The sequence below is a fragment of the Arachis ipaensis genome, chromosome B06 (assembly GCF_000816755.2).
Source record: "Arachis ipaensis cultivar K30076 chromosome B06, Araip1.1, whole genome shotgun sequence".
NCBI lineage: Eukaryota > Viridiplantae > Streptophyta > Magnoliopsida > Fabales > Fabaceae > Arachis > Arachis ipaensis.
In genome coordinates this window covers 83,692,404-83,699,370 of record NC_029790.2, presented here as the reverse complement: position 1 = coordinate 83,699,370, position 6,967 = coordinate 83,692,404, and positions in this window count along the sequence as shown.

Sequence of the window (6,967 nt, the reverse complement as noted above, 5' to 3'; positions counted from 1 at the left end):
ATGATTTTTGCTCAAGTCCCTCAATTTCAGCCAGAAAATACCTGAAATCACAGAAAAACACACAAACTCATAGTAAAGTCCAGAAATGTGAATTTAACATAAAAACTAATAAAAATATCCCTAAAAATAACTAGATTCTACTAAAAACATACTAAAAACAATGCCAAAAAGCGTATAAATTATCCGCTCATCAGCAATCATGATTGATTGAGCCCCAATCCCTTGGTGACTCAATCTCTCAGATCTTGATCAATAGCCAATTCCTTGATCTAATTGCTCATGAAGAGAGATATGCTTGGTCCCTGATTATACCACACACCATTGTAGGTCCAAGTAGAGGAGGATTATATGTCACATATCCAAACACCAAAACCCAGATTCTACTCAAGCGTGAGAAGGGATTTCAAGCATGGTTTCATGTTTCCTTTCCCAAGGTTCCCACGAAACCCAATTGCATTCAATCTCTTTCCCAAGATAATTGAATGCTAAGCATTAAGAACAAAATTCCTTCTAGCAAATCAAATAGAAGATGAAGAGAAGAAGAAATTCACTATTATCAATCCATCAAGTACAACAGAGCTTCCTCTCTCAATGAGAGGGAAGTTAGCTACTCATAGCTCAAAAAGTACTCAAGTGAAGTGTAAAAGTGGATCTAAAACTGACTGCTTAACCCCCTCTTCAGTACTCCTTGGGGGTATTTATACTACTCCTAGTAAAATAAAAGAATTACAAAAGTGAAAAAGGAAAATTACATTTTGGAGGGAAAAGAAAACACTCAATAAGCGTGACTTCCCAGCTGGCGTGTGGCTGGCGCTTTACTGGTGTGTCACGTGCCCTTCATTTTTAGCTTGGCGTGCCACGCCCAATCCTTCAAGTGGCACGCTCATCTTTCTATCAACCTTGGCGTGCCATGCCTTCGAACTCAAGTGGCACGCCCTTTGCCTTTTTCCACCTTTCTTTGCCTCTGGAAACTTGAACTGGCGTGCCACGCCCAGAGTCTGGCGTGCCACGCCCAGAGTCTGGCGTGCCACGCCCTTGCTCTATGCTTGGCTAAGCTTCTCTGGAAAGTTGCACTAGCGTGGCACGCCCAGGGTCTGGCGTGCCACGCCCCTTTTGTGAGTGAGTGGTTCCTCTGTTTGGCGTGCCACACCACGAACTCAAGTGGCATGCCCCAATGCTTCTTTACTCTCTAAATGACACTGGCGTGCCACGCCTGGTTGCTCAAGTGGCACGCCTAAGTGAAGAATGGTGAGTGGCGTGCCACGCCTTCGATACCAAGTGGCACGCCCCATGTAATTGGCATCCTTCATCTTCTCTGGAAACTTATACCAGCGTGCCACGCCGAAAGGCTGGCGTGCCACGCCCATGATCTTGTCTTGGTTCCAGTAGTTGGCGTTCCACGCCTTAGCCTTCAAGTGGCACGCCATAGTGAAATGCTAAGGATGGCGTGCCACGCCTTCGATACAAAGTGGCACGCCCAGTGTTCAGTTGCCTTCAGCCCTTTCTCTGGATTATTGTACCAGCGTGCCACGCCATGCTGTCTAAGTGGCATGCCCATGGATTTGTGAACTCTTCAGGCTTGGCATGCCACGCCTGGGTTCTCAAGTGGCACGCCCAAGTGACTTCTTGGAGCTGGCGTGCCACGCCTTCGATACCAAGTGGCACGCCATAGTGGAGGTTCTTCTTGGAATAGTGAGTTAGCGTGCCACGCCCCTTTGCTCAAGTGGCATGCCCATGATAGTTGATGGGTCAGGCGTGCCACGCCCAACCTGGTGTGCCACGCCCCTTTTCTTTTCTCCATTGTAGCTCTCTGGAATTTTGTATTAGCGTGCCACGCCCAGTCCCTGGCATGCCACACCCACATGCATGCTTGGACTTCTTCTCTGGACTTTAGTACTGGCGTGCCACGCCAGTGCATTTTTGTGGCGTTTGCTTCAAAGTGGCATGCAAGTTTCACACGCCCAGCTTCTTGTTTGTCTTCTACCCATTTTGATGCCTTTTTTACCTGAAATTTAGCACAACTCATCTCAAAGTAGTGTACCATAATATTCATCAAATAATGCATGAATTGTACTGATCAAATGAGATTTATGCTCTTTTATGATATTTTTTATGCAAGAAAGAAGGGTAGATGATGCAAGTCATCAATGTTCCCAAATCTCCCCAAACTTGAATAATAAACACTCTCACTAGCCTAAGCTAATCAAATATCTAAACAAAAGACTTTTATTATTTTTTCGCTTTAGGATTGTAATATGCTAAAATAAAGAACAATTGGGTTAAGCGTAGGCTCAAAGTTGGCTAACAATGGAAGATAAAAGGTAAGGCTATTTGGGTAACTGAGCTAATGAAATGATGCCCTCAATCATATAAATGCATGAATACATAAAATAATGGAAATAGAGAATTAAACAAATCAAAGATCACAATCATAGAAAGAGAATAATGCACACAAGAAGGAAAATAGGTGGTTATAAGATGTAACCACACCATTAGGCTCAAATCTCACAAGCTTGTGTTCTTAGCTCAAAAACCATGTTCCAAAATAAATTCTTTCAAGCAAGTTCAACCAAAAATTTTTTTTCTTTCAAATTGGTAGGGTGCCCTAAAACAGTTTCTTGGAAAAGAAATCATCACCCTAACTAAGTAGTCCTAATCATAAAAAGAAGTGGCAACGTATGTACAAATTCTAACTAGCATGCAACCTATCATGCAATGCAACAACTAACTAACAAAGAAGATCAAGAATTGGTGTTGAGAAAGGAATTGTTACCCATGGAGATTGGTCAGACGACCTCCCCACACTTGAAGATTGCACCGTCCTCGGTGCATGCAAAGGAGAGCAAGGTGGACAGGTTGCTACAACTGATGAGTTCCTTCAAAAGGTTGTGCGGATGACTTGTTTGTTGCCCCATTTTGAGACTTCTCTTTTTTCCTTCTTTCTTGGTGGCCAACCTAAAAGGAAAGAAAAAGAAAGAGAATTAAGCCTACAACAAAGATAGCAAAGCAAGTAGAACATAGGCAGGGGCTAATGCCAAATAAGAGTAAGGTTCTCACTACATGGTAGCTACAACATGTGAGTGAGAAAACAATGTAAGCTAAGGCATATCATTAATCTTGATGCAAGAGTAAAGTCAAAGCATGAAAAGTATATTGAGCATCAAGATCAAATAAGAATTGATACAAACAAGATTAGTGATAGGCATGAGAGCAATTGGTCCCATCCTAACTCAATGATAATGAGGCACAAGAACAAAGAATAATGAGTTAGGAAGGACTAAAGCACTAATCTCGTGTGTAGAACAAACATTACAATTAATGCTACAAGTCACGAAACCCCAAAATAATAAAAGAGAGTCTCAACAATTGAGTAGGAAAGTTCAAGGGCATTATTAAAATGAGAAACTTATGAAAAAAAATGAAAACATGCTATAAAAACAAAATTGAAATGCAAAGAATAAAAGTATGCAAATGCAATAAACAAAAGAAAATGGAAGATGAGAAAAAAAAACTTTTTTTTACCGATGCGGACGCGTCATGCACGCCCACGCATCGTTGCGCAGTTTGGCAGAAGGACGCGTACGCGCCAGGTGCGCGCATGCATGGGTGGGATTAGGCGTAAGGCACAGCGTCAGCCCAAAGTTGGCCCAACTCTTTGGAAAATGTACCAGGAGGGCAGGTGGCGCTATCGACACGCGCGTGTACAGCGTGCGTATGCGTACATTGCACAATTAGAATCAATGACGTGTACGCGCCAGGTGCGCGTACGCGCGGGTTGGTTTGTGCCTTATGCCCAATGTTCGCACAGTTCAGGCCTAACTCTCGGGTTTTTGGCTGGGGGATGGAATTTTTGCATCGACGCGTACGCGCCATGTACGCGTGTGCGTGGATGGTCAAAAATGCTTGGGTCACGCGTACGCACCAACTGCGCGCACGCGTGGGTTGGTGCTCTGTTTTTCAAAATTTTTCCAAGTTCTTGCACCAAACCAAGCCTTCCAAACCTCCAAACAGCTACCAAAACACCATAAAACCTTATTTAACATATTATACTACCAAATATACTCTACTAACTAAACTAAACATGAAATCAAATTAAGTTTTATCAATATTTACAAAAGAAAAACTGAAAAGATTTTACCATGGTGGGGTGTCTCCCACCTAGCACTTTTGTTTATTGTCCTTAAGTTGGACTTATGGGGAGTCCTTTCAAGGTGGCTTGTGCTTGAATCCATCTTTGAACATCCACCAATGCTTGAATCTCCAATGAGCTCCATTCTTCAAATTTAATGCTTCCAAGCCTTGATGGAGTTCTTCACAAGTTGGGGGCTCCCAAGATGGATCCTCATGTATTCCCGGATCACATATCTTATTTCTACACCCATCTTCAAGTTGACTATCATTAATCCATGTGGGTGGTAAGCAAGGTAAATTCTCAATAAAGTGACCAAACATCATCCTAGACCCAAGAAATCTAGTCCCACACCAACCCTTGCAATCAAGCTTTGAGCATCTAACCATAATGAACCTTGATTTATGATGCCAACCACTAACCATCTCCCTTTTGCTCTTAAAGCCACAAATACTTCTTAGTTGACCATCCGTCTTAAGCAAACCATATTCAAGGGGGATAATGAAGCTTAGAGATAAGAGGTTTACCCACTTGAATAAGAGAATGGATGGTGATGGCTTAGGGAGGGGTGTCTCCAATATCCTTACAAACTCTACTCCCTTATGGTCTTCCTTGTCAATCTCCACCTCTTTACAAACTTCTTCACCCTCAATCCTTTGTTCATCAATTTCATCTAACTCTTCTCCATCACTCAAATCATATATGGGAGGAAGGAAAAAGTCTACCTCCACATTGCTTTCTATCTCATTGGGAGAAGGTTCTCCAAGTTCAAAGGATTCACCACCAAGAAGTTCGGATGTATGATCTTCATCACCAAGGAAACTCAATTCTTGCTCCGTTCCCTCCACGTCTTCATTCAAAAATTATTTTGGAGATTGTGCACTTTCCTCCTCAACATCAAATTCAATCTTCTTGGAGGAATTTTCTATGATTTTAGCTTCCCATGGAGGTTCCGCATATCCTAGGTCTTCAACCACTTCTTCCTTTTTTACAATGATCATAGGCTCCTCCAATTGTTCTAACATAATATAGCATTCCTCCTTCTCCACCGGAGTTTCCAATCTCTCCTTCATGCTATGCTCTTCAATTGATTCTCCACATGTGACCATGGGAGTACTTTAAGTACTCAAATATTGGGAGGCTAATCGGCTTACTACCTCGGTCAAGGTAGCCACGAATTCTACTGTCTCCCTTTGCATCTCTCCTTGCCCTTGAAGTATAAGGCCAAGGGTTTCATCCATTGAGGATTGGGGTGGATAGGAGGGTTCATTGTCTTAGAGAAAGGGTTCATAATAGGAAGGTGGTTCTTCTTGGTAAGGGTATGGTGGTGGTGTGTATTGAGATAGTTCTTGGGAGTATTGATATTTGAATGGTGGTTCCATGTGTGGCTCATATGGTTGAGAGGTAGTTGGTATGGTGGAAATGGGTTAAGGTCACATGGAGGTGTTTGGTGAAAAGAGGCTTGTGATTGTGGTAGATGGCTATGTTGAGGATTTGGCTCATAGGCATATGGTGGTGGTTCTTGAAAGTCACAAGGAGATTCACCATAGCCATTGGATTGATATGCATCAAAGAAAGGCTCTTGTTCATAGTCTATTGGTGGAGGTTGTTGCCATGAAGATTAATCATGCACATATGGCTCCTCCTACCTTTGATTGTCCCATTCTTGATACATGTGATGCCAGGGCATCTTGGCTAGTTTTACTAGCCATTTTTTGTATGCTTTAGGGTGGTTTCATGCATTTTTCTAGGAAATGAGCAAGTATTTCGATGAAAATGCATTCACACCATGATTCAAGCAAACATTATGAATTTTGAATGATTTCATGAGAATTATGCATGAATTGAATGATAAAATGGATGATGCATGATCCCATGATTAAGAGCAAGACTTTGACGCACTTTGTTTGATTGATTTCAGGTAACAAGAAGCAAAGAAGAGCCACGTTATTTGCTACGTTAGTACCACTAACTTAGCCACTAACGTGGAAGGAAGGAAAGTTGGAACGTTAGTGGGAACGTTAATGGCATCAACTTTGAAGAAGGAGCAGCGTTAGTGGCAAAAGTGAGTGCCAATAACGCTAGCGAAGGTGCAAGAAGATGATGAGTATTTTGGTGGAAAATAAATTTCTCCCAAAACACACAAATCCAACCGGCAAGTGTATCGGGTCGTATCAAGTAATAAAAACTCACGGGAGTGAGGTCGATCCCACAGGGATTGATGGATCAAGCAACTTTAGTGGGTGATTAGTTTAGTCAAGCTAACATTGAGTGATTTGAGTGACACTTGAAGCCAACAGAATGTAAATGACAAGGAGAATTAAAGTGCAGAAAGTAAATTGCATTGAAACTTAAAGAGCAAGAAATTAAATTGCAAGAATCTTAAATGACAAGAAATATAAATTGCATCAAATGTAAAGGGAATTGGGGAATGTATTTGCAGAATTTAAACAAGGAAAAGTTGAATTGCATTGAACAGAAGAGGGAAAGGGAATTGAGATTGAACCGGATATGAAGCAGAAAAGTAAACGAATATAGAAAGGAAAGAAACAGAATGTAAATTGGGGATTTGGATCTCAGGACCCAGAGACTAGAAAACCAAGTCTAGATCTCAATGCCTTCCTAGATCCAATAAGAACAATAGCAAGGAAATTGTAAATTGCAAAGAAAAGAGATGAAGAACAATGAACCGGAAATGGAATTCAATTAACAGTAAAGAAAACAGAGAGATCCAAGATTGAGATTGAAACAGAATAACTTCAATTGGACATCTACAACTCAAGTTATGATCATTTGAAGAGGGCATGGTCGCTGGCTTTGGTGTGCAGCGTTTGAGGT